Genomic DNA, 23,389 nt, shown 5'->3' with positions numbered 1-23,389 from the left:
TTTCGTTATTGCATTTCAAATCATCCTGGGGGTCTATCATTACATGGAGTTGTCGGCCAAAAAGAATCTCAAAGGGTGATAGGTTAAGTGGGGACCTGGTAGTGGTTCTGATGCTGTACAACACTAGTGGCAAAGCTTCTGGCCACAGCAATCCAGTTTCAGCCATTAATTTGCTCAGCTTGTTCTTAATAGTGCTATTCACTCTCTCCACCTTTGCACTCGCCTGTGGACGGTACGGAGTATGCAGCTTGCTATTAATTCCCATCAGTTTGCACATAACCTGAAAGACTTCACCTGTAAAATGGGTACCCCTATCGCTTTCAATTATTCTAGGGATACCATATCTACACACAAATTCCTGCACAATTTTCTTTGCAGTGAACGTAGCAGTATTTGTGGCAGCGGGGAACGCTTCTACCCAATTGGAAAATACATCAAAACAAACTAACACATATTTTAAATTCCTACAGGGTAGTAACTGTATGAAATCAATTTGTATTACCTGAAAAGGTCCGTCTGTAGGAGGGATATGGGATGGTTCTGTTGGTATTGACTTTCCAATATTCTTCCTCAAGCAAGTAAGACATGTCATTGCTCTCTTACCCGCATGAGAAGAGAATCCTGGCGCACACCAGTAGGCTCTCACCAGCTTACACATACCCTCTTTACCCAGATGAGTCAGACCGTGTTCCGCCTCAGCTAAGCTTGGAAGATATGCTCTGGGGGCCACTGGCTTACCCTGTCCACCTGTCCAGAGTCCTGAGGCTCCTGGTTATACCCCTTTGACCTCCAGACCACCTTTTCCAGTGGAGAACACAAATTTTGCATTTCAATTAATTGTTGTGTGTTGAATGTCATCAGTGATGTGATATCTGTTTGTTTGTATGGGGGTGCTGGCTGCTGATTTAGCAGCTTCGTCTGCCCGGCTGTTACCAAGTGAGATTGGATCTTGGTTGTAAGTGTGGGCTTTGCACTTGATAACAGCCACTCTGTCTGGTTCTTGTATCGCTGTTAGAAGCCTTTTTATGTGGGATGCATGCGCTACAGGTGTGCCAGCTGCCGTCATAGGGCCCCGAAATCATGCACTACAAAGGCATACCTAGAATCTGTGTATATATTGGCTGACTTACCCTTGGCTAATTCACAAGCTCTGGTTAGGGCGACCAGCTCAGCAACTTGTGCTGAGTGCGGTGGGCCCAGGGGTTCAGCTTCTATGATACCTCTGTCATCTACGACTGCGTATCCAGTACACAAGTCTCCCGAGTCCGTCTGTCTGTGGCAACTACCGTCAGTGTAAAAAGTAAAATCTACGCCTTCCAGTGGGTTGTCACTAATGTCAGGTCTTGCAGTGAAAGTCTGGTTCAGGTATTCCATACAATCATGCGTGTCAGTGTCTGCACTAAATCCTCCTTCACCATCATTCTCATCCTCCACCCTTTGTGCCTGTCCAGGCACACCCGGCAGATAAGTTGCAGGATTTAGTGCGCTGCTTCTCTTTATGGTGATGTTTACAGGGGCCATTAGTGCTAATTCCCACTTTGTAAACCGTGCCAATGAGACATGTCTGGTTTGGGCGGAGTTCAGTAAGGCTGATACTGCATGAGGTGTATGGATGGTCAGGTTGTGTCCTAACACTACATCTTCACTTTTACTCACTAGCAAGGCTATCGCTGCAACACTTCGCAAGCATGTGACCGTGCTACGGTGTCCAACTGTGCACTGTAGTAAGCTACCGGCCTGCTGGCATCACCATGTCTCTGGGTTAGGACACCTGCCGCACACCCAGCACTTTCCGTACCGTACAATTCAAAGGGTTTCCCATAATCTGGCCTACCTAATGCAGGTGCCTGTGATAGGCACTGTTTGAGTCTCTCAAATGCCAGTTCGGACTCATCTGTGTGCGAGATCCGATCTGGTTTCTTTGAAGAGACCATTTCTTGCAAAGGTAAAGCCAGTATGGAGAACCCTGGGATCCAGTTTCGGCAGTACCCACACATTCCAAGAAAAGTGCGGATCTGTTGCTGGGTTTGTGGCAGAGTCATGTCGCGAATCGCCTGTATTCTATCAGTGGTGAGGTGTCTAAGTCCTTGCGTCAAGCAATGTCCCAAATATTTTACCCTGGTCTGGCACAGCTGCAACTTATCCCTTGAAACCTTGTGTCCCGTATTAGAAAGGTGAAACAGAAGCTGTTTTGTGTCTTTCAAGGACGATTCAAGTGAATCAGAACACAGCAGTAAGTCATCTACATACTGTATTAATACTGATACGCTCTCAGGTTGAAAGGATTGTAAACAGTCATGCAAAGCCTGGGAGAAAATACTTGGGCTGTCAATGAAACCTTGGGGTAGTCGAGTCCAGGTGTACTGTACTCCCCTGTATGTAAATGCAAACAGGTATTGGCTGTCAGGGTGCAGAGGGACAGAAAAGAAAGCAGAACAGAGGTCAATGACAGTGAAAAACTTTGCAGTAGGGGGAATTTGCATGAGGATGACAGCTGGATTTGGCACTACAGGGAATTGGCTCTCAACTATCTTGTTTATCCCTCTTAGATCCTGCACTAGCCTGTAACCCCTCCCCCCACTCTTTTTCACAGGGAAGATGGGACTATTGGCAGCGCTGGACGTCCTGACTAGGATGCCCTGTTGTAGCAAGCGCTCTATGACTGGGTACACTCCTAATTCCACCTCTGGCTTCAGAGGATACTGAGGGATTTTTGGAGCTATCCTACCATCTTTTATTTGCACGACTACGGGAGCTACATTCGCCATCAATCCAGTGTCTTGTCCATCTTTGGTCCAGAGGGATCCCGGTATTCGTGAGATCATTTCCTCTACCTTTGATGGACACTTGTCTATAACAGCAGAGTGTGACATTAGCCTTTGTGGGGTGTCTAAAATATCCTGCACTTCCTGAACGTGATTCTCGGGTATATCTAAGAAGACACCCTCAGGAGTACAATATATGACACACCTCATTTTACACAATAAATCTCTCCCAAGTAGATTAATCGGAGCTGATGCAGCTAGAAAAAAGGAATGCTTGGTCTGCAAAGGCCCTATCGTAATCTCCGCAGGTCTACTCAAAGGGTAGTGTAACACTACTCCTGTTACTCCCATTGCCGAAATTGTTTTACCCGTGGTTTTCATACCTACCGTCGAATTTACCACTGACCTGGCCGCCCCTGTATCTACAAGAAAAGGTAATGATCTACCAGCTACATCAACTGTGACCTCTGGTTCACTACCAAGGCTAGCAATCAACTTCACTGGCTGCAGACTACAGGTGTGGCCCAACCCCTATTGTATATTGTGACCCTCCCGCAGCGCACTGGCAGCTACAATATGTGAGGGGGGTAACTGAGAATTTTCGGAGGTCTGCCAGTCCCTCCTAGGTGGGTACCTCCTTGTTTCCCCTGCATGTGGCTCATAACTTCTCCTATGCGATCCCTGATCCCTATTATGTGTATTATAGTGTGGTTCATATCCTGGTCTAGGGGGTCGGTATACTTTATGTGTGTTTGTATACCTACAATTCCGTGCAAAATGTCCTTCCTTCTGACAGTTATAGCATAGTACTACACGTGACTTACCATCAGGGGTCTGGGGTTTTGGCTGATGCAGTTTTGTTGTAAGAGCATTTATACTTACTGGCATCAGCTTATCCCCCTGAGACTCCCTGTGCTTAATGACGTTCCGGTCGTGCTCAATAGCGGACTCTCTTAATGCAGCCACCGAGATACCTCTCCAGTTAGGTAGAGTGGTTTGTACCCTTGTTCTTAATGTCTCTTTTAACCCGTCCATTAATACTGACACAGCTACCTCCCTGTGATGTACATTTTCCTTAATGTCCTCGATCCCAGTGTATCTAGCCATATCCTGCAGTGCTCGGTGGAAATATTCAGATGCCATTTCACCTTCTTTTTGTCTTATGGAAAAGATTTTATTCCATTTGACAACAGTAGGGAAATATACTCCTAATTGCAGATTGATTTGTCGTACATTCTCCTGAGTGTACTCATCAGTGAGAGGTACTTCTGCCTCTAATTTACAATCAGTAATGAATTTCGCGGGGTCAATATTGGAAGGTAAACATACTCGTAGCACTGTTCGCCAATCTTTGTTTGTGGGTTCGGTGTCGTTACCTAACTCTTTAATGAACCTCTGGCATGCAACTAGATCCCTCAATTCTGTCCGGGACCAGGGACAATGCATAGCAATGTTCCTGATGGGAGTGACTCCCTGAGCGTCAGTCTTCCCATTGGGGACTGCGATCACCCTGACAGGATTTAATTCAATTACGTAATTCTGAGTTGACTCCACAATCTGAGGTGCTATTGTCTCTGCATAATGTATGGTACCGTACTTACCTGTGGACACGACCTCACTTATCCCTCCGCTAGGGGGCCTTACTACTGATCTTACTGGTTGGGCCGTGCCCACCTGAGTATTCTGTATGGTGGCTGCTAGAGAGAGTGCCGATATCGTGCTGGGCTCATCTTCTTGCTCGCAGTCCTGAGGAAAGTTTATTATGGGATACAACTTGCAAGGGTTAGCGTTAGTACATTTATCAATTATATTCTTATCGGATACCAATATGCCATTGTCTGTAGCCACTTTCTCCCCTACAATATATGGTGGTGGTGGTGCGGTTGCCATCATTTTCCTGCTAGGTTTGGAACCTGCTGCGTGAGCTAATTCTCTTTGCATATCGCCCTCTTGCTGCCATAAGTTTTAACAGTTTGTGTGTCTGACCCTTTGATCCTTAAACAAGAGAAAAGGGCGGCTGCGCTGAATTTCAGAAATGTATGATATAATCAATAGAGAGAGCCAACGTGTCAAATCTAAAAATGAACAATTTTATTTAAAACACTGTTAATATAATAGAAAACAATAAATGAATATTCCTCAGTTACTTGTCTCAAAGTGTCAACATCATTCAAGAGCTTATATCAATTTGCAGCTGTGATGTATAATGCTGAAGTCCATGTTCCGTGACTGAGAGGAGGTGCTTCTAATGGTGCACAGAAATGAACACAGGGTGCAATTGTGGAGCTCCTATGATATAATAAACGTATGTGGCCAGTGGGTCATTCAGTGATTAGTACCTCTCAATGGGCTGGTCCGTTTACCGGGCATCCCCGTTCTGGTGTCCTGCGTTGCCCACTAGTGCTGTGCAGCGGAGAGGAGACGGAATGCCGTGTGTGGTCAGCTGGCTGATGCGGCATGAATGACAGCGGCTACTAGGAGCAGAGATCAGTCCGGAGCGTTGCCGTCTGGGAGTGCCGAGCTCTGCACCAAATGTCAGACACCTGAGCAAGGTGTGTGGAGAGGCGGGTCCTAACGGTATGTCAACCTGAACCCTGGTTGAACGTCCCTTACTTGAGCAACTGGCCCCCATATTTTTGCAGGTATTGTCCTTTCGGCTAATCCCACAAAAAAAAACAACCCAAAATACTCAATATAAGGCAACGGTGAAAGTTCTCTGAGCGCTCTTCACCCGCTCACCGCCCACGTTGGCCAGTACTACCATACACTGTCGATAGCGAAGGCAATGTACCCAACTTAGGGCCCTATGTAACCTCTATTTACTGGAAGTTTCTGGGAATAACTTACCCTTTCCAGTAAATATCAGTTGTTGGAGATTTCCTGAGAGAGACCAGCGAAAACTCCCTGAACCTTTATTATACACAAATCACGCTTGAGTATGCTATATACAGCGCTAATGATACCGCGATTTTACGCAAAGCTCATAAAAAGGGTATCACGTTGCGCTAAATATTGCACCCACGAATGCGCGGTCCAATCGCACAGCGTATAGGTACTTGTTACTTATCCGCCGTACGACCACTGGAATCGATTTTCAGGCTGCGAAACCTCAGCCGGAGCGTATAAAAAGAAAAAACTAAATGGGTAAACCTTCGCTAACCCCCTGGGCTGCGGTACTCTAAACCTCGCTGAACTCCTGGGCCGCAGTACTCTGCTACCTTGCTCCTTTGTACTTCAATCTATATTAACGTGAGTCAGCTGCCTCACGCCACCAAGTCTCCACTCACTTGATGTACCACTCGACGGGATCCCGAATTCCCTGGGTCCACTAAACCTTTATTACGTTTGCTCACTCACGTTCCTTCACTCAAATACACTTTGGTTTTTCTGTACAGAAAATTATCTTTCATTCAGATAAACAGCTTTAGTACCAGAGGCAATACAGTAAAAAAGGTTTTATTTAAACTAAATCTTGGAAACTGAGCAATTTGTGCTAATGTAGCGTGGCTACTGTCCCGCCCCTAAACTAAACAATGCTATTGTGTAATTTGTACTTAGCGGTTGTACCCTTACGCACGTTGCGTAAACACGCGACCGTGCGTATGTCTTTACGTTGCGTACGCAGTCCCGTACTTTGTCCGAGACACGTGTACACAAAAACCGTATGTCCGCAATAGCACAAATCCCACACTTCTATAAATGTAAGCGATATTACCTATAATCGTTTACTTAACACAACACAGTTTCTTTCTGTATAAACCTGTTTAACTAAGCCAGACTGTATTTGTGTTTTACGTTTACTTCCTTAATATTTATTCTATGTTATTACTAAATAGCAACAAATTTCTCTGCACAGGTCTAAATGAATCTAGTAATCAGTACTTATGGCAACAATGTGAGCAGGTATACAGAGTACAGGTGTACGCTTGTGTTGTGTGCGCATTTGGCGCCAAACAGAAATTCACAGACTTTTTAAATAGCTTTGCGTATTTACTTTACGGGTCCCACCAGCATCCCTACAAACCCTGCAGAGCAGACGCCATCTAATCAGCAATAAAATAGGGTTTCCCAGTGTATCCTGCGGCCAGAAAAAGGTTTACGTAGGTTACCTGTCCGCCCTTTGCTGATAGATAAAGTCTGCTTTAACCTGCTAGGCTGCGGGTATGTGGAAAAACCGGACGATGCCCCCAACTGATAATGTCGATATTATCTTAAACCATAAAGCTATACCTTTAAACACACTTTTACCATGGAGCCATTACGGCCGCTAAACTTAATATGCGCTCTACGTACCTTTTACGCTATTTGCGTAATGAGTCCCGTACCGTGTACGGACTCTGCGTACTAACGCCGCGCTGGGGGTACAAAGTACACGCAGCGCGTACACACTCAATTAATACATTTTAAAACCTTATACAGTTAGGCAATGTAATACACTTTAAACCCTAGCAGGGAAAAGTGGACACAACACCGATTTGTAGTTAATCACTGGGTTCCGACACCACTTCTGAAAGGGGGTTTAAATATACAAAGTATGCACTACAATACAACAGAGTAAATGGCTACAGTTAATGTACATACGTGAGAATATTCGCATGCGCCTCCCGGTCCGGTCCTCCGCTATCAGGTAGATAACGTTAAGAGTCTTGTGCCTGGCCGGGCTGCAGCAGGCTTTATTTATACAAGTCTTCCAAAAGCAATACAATGGATACTGTAATCCCTTTGTCCATTGGACACAGGGATGCATCTTTACAGTACAGGAGAGGTCATAGGTTGATTTGAAAAGGTGGGTGATGTCTTTCTCAACTGCTCTTGTGGGTGGTCTCCCCTGGATTCCCGCCGCATACATAATATACAGTAAATACAGTTTATATCTATATTCTGCTTCTGCACATAACTATCCACAGGAACATGCGATCTTCTGCAAACCAACACCGGAATGTTACCCTTAAAATACCCTACAGCTGGATACCAGACACCACCTTATAACCTTAGTCTGTCCCCTCCTATCATGCAAAGGTGAATCCCTTTGTTCTGGAATCATTTAAACTGCTGTTACTTTCTGATGTGGTGCAGGGGGACTATGTGTACAATGTGCACTATTTGGATTAAATATGTAATGTTTTGATAGCCCTCCATGCATTCACAAACTCCGCCGTAAATACCCATACCACGTGCAGGACCACGGGAGCGACCATACGCAAATTGCGGATATGTGCACGCACGACGGAACAAGTGCACGCGCAGTAGGCATGTGTGTGTATTTTATACGTGCTGCGTGTTCTGTAATATTTTTCGACTTTGACAGCGCTGTGTGCAAGAAACGGCATTGGCGCCCCCCCTTCCCCTTATGTAAAATATGGGCAGTGCGCGCCGCAGACGCACGCAAAAATATAGGGGCGTGGCTTCATAGGGAAGGGGTGTGGCCACAAAATAATACCCATTCATACTACGGTGCACAGTAGTCTCCATTATTCAAATTACGCCGCACAGTAGCACCAGGTAGAGCCCCTTTTACACATTACGGCAGCCAGTCCCCCTTTTTACACATTACGGCAGACAGCATCCCCTTTTTACACATTATGTCAGACAGCGTCCCCTTTTTACACATTACGGCAGACAGCGTCTCCCTTTTTACACATTACGGCAGACAGCGTCCCCCTTTTTACACATTACGGCAGACAGCATCTCCCTTTTTACACATTACGTCAGACAGCATCCCCCTTTTTACACATTACGGCAGACGGCTTCTCCCTTTTTACACATTACGGCAGACAGCGTCCCCTTTTTACATATTACGGCAGACAGTGTCCCCTTTTTACACATTACAGCAGACAGCGTCCCCCTTTTTACACATTACGGCAGACAGCGTCCCCTTTTTACACATTACAGTAGACAGCGTCATCTTTTTACACATTACGGCAGACAGCGTCCTCTTTTTACACATTACGGCAGACAGTGTCCCCTTTTTACACATTACAGCAGACAGCATCCCCCTTTTTACACATTACGGCAGACAGCGTCCCCCTTTTTACACATTACGGCAGACAGCGTCCCCTTTTTACACATTGCGGAAGACAGCGTCCCCCTTTTACACATTACGGCAGACAGCGTCCCCCTTTTTACACAATACGGCAGACAGCGTCCCCTTTTTACACATTGCGGCAGAGTCCCCCTTTTACACATTACGGCAGACAGCGTCCCCTTTTTACACATTACGGCAGACAGCGTCCCCTTTTTACACATTACGGCAGACAGCTTCTCCCTTTTTATGCATTACGACAGACAGCACGCCCTTTTTACACATTACGGCAGACAGCGTCCCCTTTTTACACATTACGGCAGACAGCATCCCCCTTTTTACACATTACGGCAGACAGCGTCCCCTTTTTACACACTACGGCAGACAGAGTCCCCCTTTTACACATTAAGGCAGACAGCGTCCCCCTTTTTACACTTGACGACAGACAGCATGCCCTTTTTACACATTACGGCAGACAGCGTCCCCTTTTTACACATTACGGCAGACAGCGTCCCCCTTTTTACACATTATGGCAGCCAGTCTCCCTTTTTACACATTACGGCAGACAGCGCCCCCCTTTTTACACATCACGGCAGACAGCGTCCCTTTTTTACACATTACGGCAGACAGCGTCCCCCTTTTTACACATTACGACAGACAGCATGCCCTTTTTACATATTATGGCAGACGGCGTCACAGTCAGCAGCACAGGCTCTTCGAGAGGCTCTGGATCTCTTCTCCTTCCTCAACCACACCAGCTCGGCAGCTCCTCGCTGTGCAGCAGTAGGGGCAGGGCAGTATGGGAGAGATATCTGAAGTCATCACGTGACATCTCTCCCGAATTGCAAGGGAGGGGGGCCGAGCCGGCATTCGGGCCAGGGCTGCCGCTGGGCCAATGAGAAGAGCAGCCTGACACACACCTCTGTCGCATCGCTGCCAGAACCTTACAGCAGCAGTGGCGGCTTCAGCAGGACATAGGTGGCCGGGCGGCGGCGGCTTCAGCGGGACATAGGCGGGCTGCGTCGCCTTCAGTGGGACACAGGCGGCGCCGCCTTCAGCAGTGAGTCTGGACCTGGCCGTGCGGGTGTGATGCCCGATGGTGCGCCCTCAGTGCATTTGCGCTGTGGGCAAGACACCATCGTCACACACCTAGTTATGGCTCTGGTCAGGATGATAATGATATCCCGGAGGACAGGATGCTGGCTGTCAATATACCAAGAGCGGAATCCCGGCAGCCAGAATACCGGCAGCGTTGAGAGCACAAAGAGTCCACTTGCGGGCTCGGTGGCTTGCTGCACTCACCACAGGTTTTATACCCACTCTGTGGGTTTTGTGGACACCCACGAGTGGGAAAACACGTGGCGAGTGCTGTCGGCATTCCCGTCTGTCAGGATTTCGATTCAGGATCCTGAACGCCGGGATCCCGACAGCCTGGTTAACTACATCCCCTCCAGTCTGTGGTAGACATTATGGGCCTTTTTCAGACCCTGACACAGACGGGCAAAAATAATCGCAAACAACCGATTTTCAGCCATCTGCGTATGCTATCATGATGCGATCGCATCATAACTGACAGCATACTTGCCTACCTGACCCTCTCCATGAGGGAGAAAATGCTCTGTTCCTGGACTTTCCTGGTAATGTATTATTGCCATCACCTGTGGTGAGCTGGGTAATTGATAAGAAAGGTGTTTCACCACAGGTGATGGCATTCATACATTACCAGGAGAGTCCAGGACTAGAGCATTTTCTCCCTCATGGAGAGGGTCAGGTAGGCAAGTATGACTGACAGGCGACGGGTGTCCAGGGGCAGCGTTACGGCATTGGGGGGGGAGTGTCACGGGAAGTGCAGGCGTGTCATGGCCATTTTCGGGGCCGGCCAATGATGTCGCCTGCCTTTAATGCGAGTGGAAGCATGGCGGTGGTGCCCCTACTTATGCAGTTATCATACCTCCCAACATGACCCTCTCCAGGAGGGACACAATGCTCTGCTTCTGGACTTTTCTCCTAATTTATGATTGCTGGGACCTGTATTGAACAGGTGAATGGATAAGAAATGTGTTTCTGCACAGGTGATGGCAATCAGAAATTAAGAGGGAAGTCCAGGAGCAGAGCATTCTGTCCCTCCTGGAGAGGGTCATGTTGGGAGGTATGAGTTATGCTGCACAGGCAGGGGTCAACCTCTTTTTGAATTGCGATGCTGAGTGGCCTTGCCCTGTGTGATTTTGGTGGTTGCAAATTTTGCTAAAATAGCAAAATCTGCGACCAACTCTGGATAATCGCCTTAGTTTGCAGAAAAGAACTCGCTTACTATCATTTTTTCCATTGTTTTAGAAATATGCAGCAATTTGACACAATTTAAGACCCCTCAAATTAATCTATTCATCCACAGCTTCAGATCTCCATTCCGCCACAGAGGTAAAACCTCTGAGAGACGCTCACCCCGCGCTCAGCTCGCCTCTTTGGTACGCGTGTGCCGCTCTTGCTTTGTTTACATGAACGCTCGCTGGTTCTCGTGGTGACGTCACGCGATTGGCGCAGGCGCAGTAGCAGCGAGGCCGCAGCCCCATGAACGCGTCTAGGACCGAGCCAGTCAACAACAGAAACCGGGGAGCGCAGGAGGGAGGGGCCGCTGGCAGCCGAGAGGTAGCAGCTGTGAGGCCCCGAGTCACCGGGGAGAGGAGACCCAGCATCAGGGGGCTGCAGAGACTGCGGCTGATCTGGGCTTGTGCTGGGTACTGCGCACACTGCCAGCAGTAACAGGAGGCCCACACACAGCACTGACACAGGGAGGGGGGAGCCCACACAGCACTGACACAGGGGCCCTTAATCATAGCCCACTTATCACTGACATAGGGGCCCTTCAGCAGGAGCCCACTTATCCCTGACATAGGGGCCCTTCATCAGGAGCCCACTCATCACTGACATAGGAGGGTCTCTCACAGGGACCCTTTATTAGGAGCCCACCATCACTCACAGGGGCCCTTCATCAGGAACCACCCATCACTCACAGGGGCCCTTCATCAGGAGCCAACCATCACTCACAGGGGCCCTTCATCAGGAGCCCAACCATCACTGTCATAGGGGCCCTTCGGGAGTCCCACCCATCACTGTCACTGAGGCCCTCCACTGAGAGCCCGCCTGTCACTGTCACAGGGGCCCTTCATCAGGTGCCCACCCATCACTGTCACAGGGGCCCTTCATCAGGTGCCCACCCATCACTGTCACAGGGTGCCCTTCATCAGGAGCCCAACCATCACTGTCATAGAGGCCCTTCATCAGGAGGCTACTTAGCACTGTCACAGGGTCCCTTCCTGAAGAGCCCAACCATCACTGTCACTGGGGCTCTTCTACAGAGGCGCACCCATTACTGTCATAGGGTGGACTTACTCAGAAGCTCAGCCATTACTGTCACGGGGGGGTTCACTTGGGAGCTCAGGTATCACTAACATCGAGATCCCACCCATCACTGTCACAGGTGGTTCCTTCTTGGAACCCACCGATTGCAGTGACAGGAGGTCTGTCTCAGTAGCCCACCCAACCATATTTCGGACATTACTTCTCACCAGCTTCCCCCACCAGGAATACAGAGTATACCCTTGGTACTGTGCCTCACTTATCATCTAACCATAAAGTTCATGTTTTAAACTAATTTCTAAATGACCTGAAACCCCAAAAAAGACCTTGGGATTAGCAAAATACTATAGTGCTAAACCTTATTTAGTGAGCAGTCAAGCAGAAAGGCTGGGGCCACAGCCCAGGAGAATCGCACACATCCAGGGGCCACTTCCTGTGGACCCTGTGCAGAGAGGAGCCGGGACAGGATGGGGAGAGGTAAAAGGGACACTGACAGGTAAATACAAGATAACTCCGTATTATCTATTATACGTAGACTATACTTTCTAATAATGGAAACTTTATAATTACACAGTTTAATTTTACGACATAACTAACACTTCTTACAGCTATAATTTTAATGTCATATATATATATATATATATATATATATGTGTGTGTGTGTGTATGTATATATATGTGTATGTATATTTTAAAAGATTCATCCTACACACAGTCCACAGAAAAGTGTAAGTACCATGCATATTGGGGCAGATGTATTAAGCCTGGTGAAGTGATAAAGCAGTGAAAAGTGCAAGGTGATAACGCACCAGCCAATCACCTCCAGTATGTAAATCGTCCGGAGCTGATTGGCTGGTGCGTTATTACCTTCCACTCATCACTGCTTTATCACTTCTCCAGGCGTAATACATCTGCCCCCTTGTAACTAAAGTCTCAGCCTTATTGTGTGTGTTTACATGTGTTATGCCAATGCTCCGCTATGGTCCTGCATCGTATGGCTGTACCCTGTTACTGAATAATCTACATATCTGTGTATGAAACATCAATCCAGGGCCAGATCATTTGATTAATACAACATGACATATGGTCTGACCTTATAATCACAGATATTCCTTTTCGTGGCTCATAAGTCGCTAATGCCTTGTTACACAGGTTTTGTAGTATGTTGTGCTGAAAGTGAAACAGCTGTTTATAGAGCAGCAGCTGTTTATTACTAGTATCGCTGTGCACAGGGATTAACATCAATGAATGTCGGATTAACCAATGACTCACACTTTTGCCTCCATCGGGACTGGGGGATCTGAAAGCCTTAAGTGCTACTGCCAGAAATGTTATATACACACACACGGCCCGGTGTCCTGTATCCAAATGATGACGTTTACCTGGGTTTCATCAGTTACCAGAGTTATAAGACTGTGGCCTAACTGCTACATTTAGTGTGTAATAGTCCTCTAGCTTAGTGAGTAATGTGTGTATATAGTACTGAATTAGCTCCTGGTACCGATACAAATCTTGTAGTTTTGAAAGAATCAATTCCAAAGTATTGTTATTGTTACCCAGTATGCAACGCTGTAAGATCAGCTCATCAGTTAACATTTCTCCTTTATTTCTACATGATGTTAGTGAATTGTAATTGTCTTGTGGCTACCATGGTAACCACAGACACATACCACATGATGTAGTCAGCGGAGAGTCATTGGAACGGCCCTCTGTTCGGTGACTTCCTCACTCTCCCTCTGTACCTTCAGATATCACACTGTGGGTCTGTATCTGTGGGAGACTGGCAGCTACACTTGTTTTCCGTACCAGAGAACTTCCGAAGAGGAAATAGTAATTTTTCTTTAAAATCATTATCGGATGCTTAAAAAGTGCTCAACGTAGTACTTACAGGGAGAAAAAAAAACACCTATTTTTTTAAATATTGCTGCTTGTGGGGTGGTAACATAAATTGAATGATGATAAACATACGCCACTTAAACCGCTTTTACACCAAAAACCCAGGTTCGACCCAGGTTTACGGACGCAAGGGGTAAATGTATTTATGCCGCTATAACCCTTCCTGCTTTGCCTCATTACCGAGACGAAGCAGGAAGGGACATCGACAAGATGTATAAACATCTCGTCTACCAAAGCAGCTGCAGGTGTTGGAACGAAGCAGCTGCAGGTGTTGGAACGAAGCAGCTGCAGGTGTTGGAACGAAGCGGCTGCAGGTGTTGGAACGGTTAACATACATTGCTCCATCATATCAGCCTGCTATCTTTTATATAGCAGCCCCGCTGTCACTGAGCAAGCATCGCTGCTGTCCTATGGGCCCTACACACAGCGTGATCCGCCGCCGAGCTGCCCGACGGCGGATACGGGCAACCTGGCGGCAGGGGGCAGTGACGGGGGGAGTGAAGTTTCCCATAATGGAGCGTAATACATTTACCCCACGGTACCAGGGTCAGACCCTGTTTACACTGCACATTGGACCCGTCCGCACCATTTACATTGAACCCCGGTTTGCCATGCATGTCACTCAAAGACCCTCCCTTAAGGCGGACCTCTGCATTCACAGCCAATCAGCAGTTTTTAAGTTTTTAAGTTTTTAAGGTCGAGCTGTTTACCCTGCACCGTTATCTGGGTCCAACCCTGGTAGCTACCGGGGTGGGATTCCCTGGTCACTGGACCTGGGTTATTCTACCCATCAATAACCCAGGTCAAAAGCTTGGTGTAAAAGGAGTATAACTTTAACTTTGTTGCAGGTAGTGATGCATAAACACAACAAAAAATATACAGAATAGCAAAAAATTAAGTGTTATAAATCCTGACATAAATTTTAATATTTTCTGGAAAAAAAAAAAAAAATCCCAATAGTGTCTATTTGTTAGGGAAAATTCATTTTAGGGAGCCATCATGGAACCTCACTTGTCTGTATTGAAGCGCATTCTCCATTTCGCTGCCCAAGCTTCTAATTTAACTAAGTCGTTCTGAAGCGACTCGGCATCCCCCTCCGCATTTATAACTTTACACAATTTGGTATCATCTGCAAAAATTGACACCATGCTCTCTAGACCTTCTGTTAGGTCGTTAATGAAAATATTGAACAATAGCGGTCCTAATACTGAGCCTTGCGGCACACCACTTAGCACTTCAGTCCAATTTGAAAAAGATCCATTAACCACAACGCGCTGCTCCCTATTATCTAACCAATTTTTGACCCAAGTGCATATTGTGCTTCCTAGCCCTGTTTCTTGTAGCTTGTAGATAAGTCTCATGTGTGGTACAATGTCGAATGCTTTGGCAAAATCTAAAAAGATTACATCCACCTCTTTACCCTGATCTAGGTTTGCGCTTACTGTTTCATAAAAGCCAAGTAAGTTGGTTTAACAGGATCTGTCCTTCATAAACCCATGTTGATTCCTTTTAATGACCTTATTGACTTCAAGGAACTTCTGAATACTATCTCTTAGAATACCTTCCAATACTTTCCCCACTATAGATGTAAGACTAACTGGTCTTTAATTACCTGGTTCAGCTTTACTTCCCTTTTCTCTATCGTCCTAGTGGATGCTGGGGTTCCTGAAAGGACCATGGGGAATAGCGGCTCCGCAGGAGACGGGGCACAAAAGTAAAGCTTTCCGGTCAGGTGGTGTGCACTGGCTCCTCCCCCTATGACCCTCCTCCAAGCCAGTTAGATTTTTGTGCCCGGCCGAGAAGGGTGCAATCTAGGTGGCTCTCCTAAAGAGCTGCTTAGAAAAGTTTAGCTTAGGTTTTTTATTTTACAGTGAGTCCTGCTGGCAACAGGATCACTGCAACGAGGGACTTAGGGGAGAAGAAGTGAACTCACCTGCGTGCAGGATGGATTGGCTTCTTGGCTACTGGACATCAGCTCCAGAGGGACGATCACAGGTACAGCCTGGATGGTCACCGGAGCCTTGCCGCCGGCCCCCTTGCAGATGCTGAAGTAAGAAGAGGTCCAGAATCGGCGGCAGAAGACTCCTCAGTCTTCTAAAGGTAGCGCACAGCACTGCAGCTGTGCGCCATTTTCCTCTCAGCACACTTCACACGGCAGTCACTGAGGGTGCAGGGCGCTGGGAGGGGGGCGCCCTGGGAGGCAAATGAATACCTATTTTGGCTAAAAATACCTCACATATAGCCTCCGGAGGCTATATGGAGATATTTAACCCCTGCCAGAATCTGTTAAGAGCGGGAGACGAGGCCGCCGAAAAAGGGGCGGGGCCTATCTCCTCAGCACACAGCGCCATTTTCCCTCACAGAAAGGCTGGAGGGAAGGCTCCCAGGCTCTCCCCTGCACTGCACTACAGAAACAGGGTTAAAACAGAGAGGGGGGGGCACTAATTGGGCGTTAGAAATATATAAAAAAGATGCTATAAGGGAAAACACTTATATAAGGTTGTCCCTATATAATTATAGCGTTTTTGGTGTGTGCTGGTAAACTCTCCCTCTTTCTCTCCAAAGGGCTAGTGGGTCCTGTCCTCTATCAGAGCATTCCCTGTGTGTGTGCTGTGTGTCGGTACGTGTGTGTCGACATGTATGAGGACGATGTTGGTGAGGAGGCGGAGCAATTGCCTGTAATGGTGATGTCACTCTCTAGGGAGTCGACACCGGAATGGATGGCTTATTTAGGGAATTACGTGATAATGTCAACACGCTGCAAGGTCGGTTGACGACATGAGACGGCCGACAAACAATTAGTACCGGTCCAGACGTCTCAAAAACACCGTCAGGGGTTTTAAAACGCCCGTTTACTTTAGTCGGTCGACACAGACACAGACAGGGACACTGAATCCAGTGTCGACGGTGAATAAACAAACGTATTCCTTATTAGGGCCACACGTTAAAGGCAATGAAGGAGGTGTTACATATTTCTGATACTACAAGTACCACAAAAGAGGGTATTATGTGGGATGTGAAAAAACTACCGTAGTTTTTCCTGAATCAGATAAATTAAATAAAGTGTGTGATGATGCGTGGGTTCCCCCCGATAGAAAATTATGGGCGGTATACCCTTTCCCGCCAGAAGTTAGGGCGCGTTGGGAAACACCCCTTAGGGTGGATAAGGCGCTCACACGCTTATCAAAACAAGTGGCGGTACCGTCTATAGATAGGGCCGTCCTCAAGGACCAGCTGACAGGAGGCTGGAAAATATCATAAAAAGTATATACACACATACTGGTGTTATACTGCGACCAGCGATCGCCTCAGCCTGGATGTGCAGAGCTGGGGTGGCTTGGTCGGATTCCCTGACTAAAAATATTGATACCCTTGACAGGGACAGTATTTTATTGACTATAGAGCATTTAAAGGATGCATTTCTATATATGCGAGATGCACAGAGGGATATTTGCACTCTGGCATCAAGAGTAAATGCGATGTCCATATCTGCCAGAAGATGTTATGGACACGACAGTGGTCAGGTGATGCAGATTCCAAACGGCACAAAGGTGTATTGCCGTATAAAGGAAGAGGAGTTACTTGGGGTCGGTCCATCGGACCTGGTGGCCACGGCAACTGCTGGAAAATCCGCCGTTTTTACCCTAAGTCACATCTCTGCAGAAAAAGACACCGTCTTTTCAACCTCAGTCCTTTCGTCCCTATAAGATCATATCTGCCCAGGGATAGAGGAAAGGGAAGAAGACTGCAGCAGGCAGCCCATTCCCAGGAACAGAAGCGTTCCACCGCTTCTGACAAGTTCTCAGCATGGCGCTGAGACCGTACAGGACCCCTGGATCCTACAAGTAGTATCCCAGGGGTACAGATTGGAATGTCGAGACGTTTCCCCTTCGCAGGCTCCTGAAGTCTGTTTTACCAAGGTCTCCCTCCGACAAGGAGGCAGTATGGGAAAAAATTCACAAGCTGTATTCCCAGCAGGTGATAATTAAATTACCCCTCCTACTACAAGAAAAGGGGTATTATTCCACACTATATTGTGGTACTGAAGCCAGAAGGCTAGGTGAGACTTATTCTAAAAATTTTTTTGAACACTTACAAAGGTTCAAATCAAGATGGAGTCACTCAGAGCAGTGATAACGAACCAGGAAGAAGGGGACTATATAGTGTCCCGGGACATCAGGGATGCTTGCCTCTATGTCCCAAATTTGCCCTTCTCACTAAGGGTACCTCAGGTTCGTGGTGCAGAACTGTCACTATCAGTTTCAGACGCTGCCGTTTGGATTGTCCACGGCACCCCGGGTCTTTACCAAGGTAATGGCCGAAATGATGATTCTTCTTCGAAGAAAAGGCGTCTTAATTATCCCTTACTTGGACGATCTCCTGATAAGGGCATAGTCCAGGGAACAGTTGGAGGTCGGAGTAGCACTATCTCGGATACTGCTACAACAGCACGGGTGGATTCTAAATATTCCAAAATCGCAGCTGATCCCGACGACACGTCTGCTGTGCCTAGGGATGATTCTGGACACAGTCCAGAAAAAGGTGTTTCTCCCGGAAGAGAAAGCCAGGGAGTTATCCGAGCTAGTCAGGAACCTCCTAAAAACAGTGCATCATTGCACAAGGGTCCTGGTAAAAATGGTGGCTTCCTACGAAGCAATTCCATTCGGCAGATTTCACGCAAGAACTTTTCAGTGGGATCTGCTGGACAAATGGTCCGGATCGCATCTTCAGATGCATCAGCGGATAACCCTATATCCAAGGACAAGGGTGTCTCTCCTGTGGTGGTTATAGAGTGCTCATCTTCTAGAGGGCCGCAGATTCGGCATTCAGGATTGGATGCTGGTGACCACGGAGCCCAGCCCGAGAGGCTGGGGAGCAGTCACACAAGGAAAAAATTTCCAGGGAGTGTGATCAAGTCTGGAGACTTTTCTCCACATAAATATACTGGAGCTAAGGGTAAATTTATAATGCTCTAAGCTTAGCAAGACCTCTGCTTCAAGGTCAGCCGGTATTGATCCAGTGGGAAAAACATCATGGCAGTCGCCCACGTAAACAGACAGGGCGACACAAGAAGCAGGAGGGAAATGGCAAAAACTGCAAGGACTTTTCGCTGGGCGGAAAATCATGTGATAGCACTGTCAGCAGTGTTTCATCCCGGGAATGGAAACTGGGAAGCAGACTTCCTCAGCAGGCACGACCTCCACCCGGGAGAGTGGAAACTTCATCGGGAAGTTTTTTCCACATGATTGTAAACCGTTGGGAAATACCAAAGGTGGACATGATGGCGTCCCGTCTGAACAAAAAACGGGACAGGTATTGCGCCAGGTCAAGAGACCCTCAGGCAATAGCTGTGGACGTTCTGGTAACACCGTGGGTGTACCAGTCGGTGTATGTGTTCCCTCCTCTGCTTCTCATACCTAAGGTGCTGAGAATTATAAGACGTAGAGGAGTAAGAACTATACTCATGGCTCCGGATTGGCCAAGAAGGACTTGGTACCCGGAACTTCAAGAGATGCTTACAGAGGTCTTATGGCCTCTGCCGCTAAGAAGGGACTTGCTTCAGCAAGTACCATGTCTGTTCCAAGACTTACCGCAGCTGCGTTTGTCGGCATGGCGGTGGAAAGCCGGATCCTAATGGAAAAAGGCATTCCGGAAGAGGTCATTCCTACCCTGGTCAAAGCCAGAAAGGAGGTGACCGCACAACATTATCACCACATGTGGCGAAAATATGTTGCGTGGTGTGAGGCCAGGAAGGCCCCACAAAGAAATTTCAACTCGGTCGTTTCCTGCATTTCCTGCAAACAGGAGTGTCTATGGGCCTCAAATTGGGGTCCATTAAGGTTCAAATTTCGGCCCTGTCGATTTTCTTCCAGAAAGAATTGGCTTCAGTTCCTGAAGTCCAGAAGTTTGTCAAGGGAGTATTGCATATACAACCCCCTTTTGTGCCTCCAGTGGCACTGTGGGATCTCAACGTCGTTCTGGGATTCCTCAAATCACATTGGTTTAAAACCAGTCAAATCTGTGGATTTGAAGCATCTCACATGAAAAGTGACCATGCTCTTGGCCCTGGCCTGGACCAGGCGAGTGTCAAATTGGTGTTTTTTTCTCAAAAAAGCCCATATCTGTTTGTCCATTCGGACAGGGCAGAGCTGCGGACTCGTCCCCAGTTCTCTCCCTAAGGTGGTGTCAGTGTTTCACCTGAACCAGCTTATTGTGGTGCCTTGCACCTACTAGGGACTTGGAGGACTCCAAGTTGCTAGATGTTGTCAGGACCCTGAAAATATGTTCCAGGACGGCTGGAGTCAGGAAAACTGACTTGCTGTTATCCTGTATGCACCCAACAAACTGGGTGCTCTTGCTTCTAAGCAGACTATTGCTAGTTGGATGTGTAATACAATTCAGCTTGCACATTCTGTGGCAGGCCTGCCACAGCCAAAATATGTAAATGCCCATTCCACAAGGAAGGTGGGCTCATCTTGGGCGGCTGCCCGAGGGGTCTCGGCTTTACAACCTTGCCGAGCAGCTACTTGGTCAGGGGCAAACACGTTTGCTAAATTCTACAAATTTGATACCCTGGCTAAGGAGGACCTGGAGTTCTCTCATTCGGTGCTGCAGAATCATCCGCACTCTCCCGCCCGTTTGGGAGCTTTGGTATAATCCCCATGGTCCTTTCAGGAACCCCAGCATCCACTAGGACGATAGAGAAAATAAGAATTTACTTACCGATAATTCTATTTCTCGGAGTCCGTAGTGGATGCTGGGCGCCCATCCCAAGTGCGGATTATCTGCAATCCTTGTACATAGTTACAAAAATCGGGTTATTATTGTTGTGAGCCATCTTTTCAGAGGCTCCGCTGTTATCATACTGTTAACTGGGTTTAGATCACAAGTTGTACGGTGTGATTGGTGTGGCTGGTATGAGTCTTACCCGGGATTCAAAATTCCTCCCTTATTGTGTACGCTCGTCCGGGCACAGTACCTAACTGGCTTGGAGGAGGGTCATAGGGGGAGGAGCCAGTGCACACCACCTGATCGGAAAGCTTTACTTTTGTGCCCTGTCTCCTGCGGAGCCGCTATTCCCCATGGTCCTTTCAGGAACCCCAGCATCCACTACGGACTCCGAGAAATAGAATTATCGGTAAGTAAATTCTTATTTTTGAATATAGGCACTACTTCCGCTATACGCCAGTCTTTGGGAACCATACCTGATATTACTGAAACCTTAAAGATCAAAAATAGCGGTTTTGCAAGTTCAGAGTGATGCTCCATTAGAACCCTTGGGTGAATACCTATTAATAATAACTTATTGCAGCCAGTGCCCCCTGCCAATCGCCTATTCTTATCCGGTGCCCCCTGTCACTCGCCTGTTTCCATATGTTTCTCTTACGTCCTAGAGCAGGGGTGGCCAACCAGTCAGACACAAAGAGACAAAAAATCGAGTTAGATATGTCAAAGAGCTAACATCAAGCCAAAGATACACGTGCAAAAATGGGTCCTTGTGCCTAATAGACCACGCCCCTGGTATAAAATACGTTTTGTTACTCCAGCCAGCTCTCCCATGTGTCACTACTCCCAGCACCCTCCTGTGTCACTCCAGCCAGCTCCCCCTTGTGTCACTCCAGCCCACCCTCATGTGTCACGACAGCCCCTACAACTCGTGACATTGCAGCAGCCCCTTCTGTGTCCTTTGTTTGCCAGTGGGTGTCTCACCTCTAGTATATGACTCCCTCAATTCTCATTGCTTGTATTGCTGCTGTGTGTCTGACTGGAGTGTAGCAGTTTCCGTATCTATTGTGGTCATGTGATTTTGAGTGTTGGGGAGCCACATTTGAATAAAGAAAGAGCCACATACGGCTCAAGAGCCACTGGTTGGCCACCGCTGTCCCAGAGGATGCTGGGGTCCACATTAGTACCATGGGGTATAGACAGGTCCACTATGAGCCATTGGCACTTTAAGAGTTTGAGAGTGTGTGCTGTGCTGGCGCCTCCCTCTATGCCCCTCCTACCAGACTCGGTTTAGAAAATGTGCCCGGAGGAGCCGGTCACAGCTAGGGGAGCTCCATAGGAGTTCTTTTAGTTTTATTATTTTAAATAGAGTTTAGGGACAGGGAGGCTGCTGGCAACAGCCTCACTGCTTCGTGGGACTAAGGGGGGGAGTAGTGTTCACCCTGCGGGGTCTGAGCCACTATCTCCGCTGACAGGACACTGAGCTTCTGAGGGGATCGAACGTTCCCCGTCACAGGGGACCGCTCACCCCAGCAGCATGCTGCCACCCCCTTACAGAGCCAGAAGATCAGTGGCGAGTTAGTCACTGGCCCCCCTGGCAAGCGGGGAGCCAATGTGAAGATGGCGGCAACACGGTTTGGAGCGCAGTACTATCTGCGCTCCGGGGGTCAGCGGTACATAGTGCGGCGCTGTGAGGGGCGCCCTGAGCCAGCGCGTACACCCTACACTGGTCACCAAGCCTGTCAGGGTCCCAGGATCGCTTCCAGCACTTTTCCTCAGGCCAGTATAGTTTTCAGAACAGCGGGAAGCAGCGCCATGGGAAGGGGGCGGAGCTTCTCAGCGCGGAGCCAGCAGTGTTCAGCGCCATTTTCCTGCCTGCAGATGCGCTGTCAGGGAGAGCTGTCCCTCCAAATCAACTCCAGCTATCTCTTACGGTACCAGGGGGTTGTAGAAGGGGGGTGCTGTATATTTGGGCTGTGCTACCTATTAAGGTGCACAGTCAGCGCTGGTTAGGGGTCTCCCTATCTATTAGCGCTATGTGTGGATTGGCTCCATTCTCTGTGTTTCTCTTGCCATTCTTAGTGGGGGGGGGGACGACGACTCTGTCTGCCCTTCCCTGTGTGTGTGTGGAGTGTCTGTGGTCTCCATTAAGCTACGTCCAGGGACTCTGTGTCATATGCTGCAGAGGATATGTCCTCTCAGGATGATCCCATTCCGTAAGAGAGAGCCTGAGGAAAAGTGCTGGAAGCGATCCTGGGACCCTGACAGGCTTGGTGACCGGTGTAGGCGCTGGCTCAGGGCGCACTATGTACCACTGACCCCCGGAGCGCAGTTAGTACTGCACTCGATACCCTGTTCTGCGTTGGATGCGTGGATTTCCATGGCTACAGCGGGTAAGTCACCTTTTTTTTCCCTCAGCTGCACCTGCTACGAAGAAACCTTTTTCTTCAGCTGCATCACAGTCCTTTCGGGCTGCTAAAACAGGAAAGGCCAAGCCGTCCAACACCTTCTTTAGAGGAGTTCGGCCAAAATCCAAGAAACCTGCTGCTGCGGGTTCCAAGCAACAGAATCCTGTCAGGTACGCCAAAGTCCTCAGCATGAAGGTGGACCGTGCGGACTGGAG

The 23,389-nt window shown here is 48.0% G+C and overlaps 1 protein-coding gene across 4 annotated transcripts in view; it reads left to right on the top strand.

Moving 5' to 3' along the window:
• Nucleotides 1-11,282: 11,282 nt before the first annotated feature.
• Nucleotides 11,283-23,389, top strand: part of SH2B1 (SH2B adaptor protein 1) — a 43,126-nt gene continuing 31,019 nt past the window's right edge. For 2 of the 4 annotated variants that reach the window (XM_063935410.1, XM_063935411.1), the window contains exon 1: nt 11,283-12,640. The gene's annotated coding sequence lies outside the window, so the exon portion shown is untranslated. The remainder of the gene's footprint in view (nt 12,641-23,389) is intronic. The other 2 variants (XM_063935409.1, XM_063935412.1) reach the window with 2 other exon arrangements.

The sequence above is a fragment of the Pseudophryne corroboree genome, chromosome 7 (assembly GCF_028390025.1).
Source record: "Pseudophryne corroboree isolate aPseCor3 chromosome 7, aPseCor3.hap2, whole genome shotgun sequence".
Classification (NCBI taxonomy): Eukaryota; Metazoa; Chordata; class Amphibia; order Anura; family Myobatrachidae; genus Pseudophryne; species Pseudophryne corroboree.
This window is presented reverse-complemented; position numbering and strand designations above follow the sequence as displayed.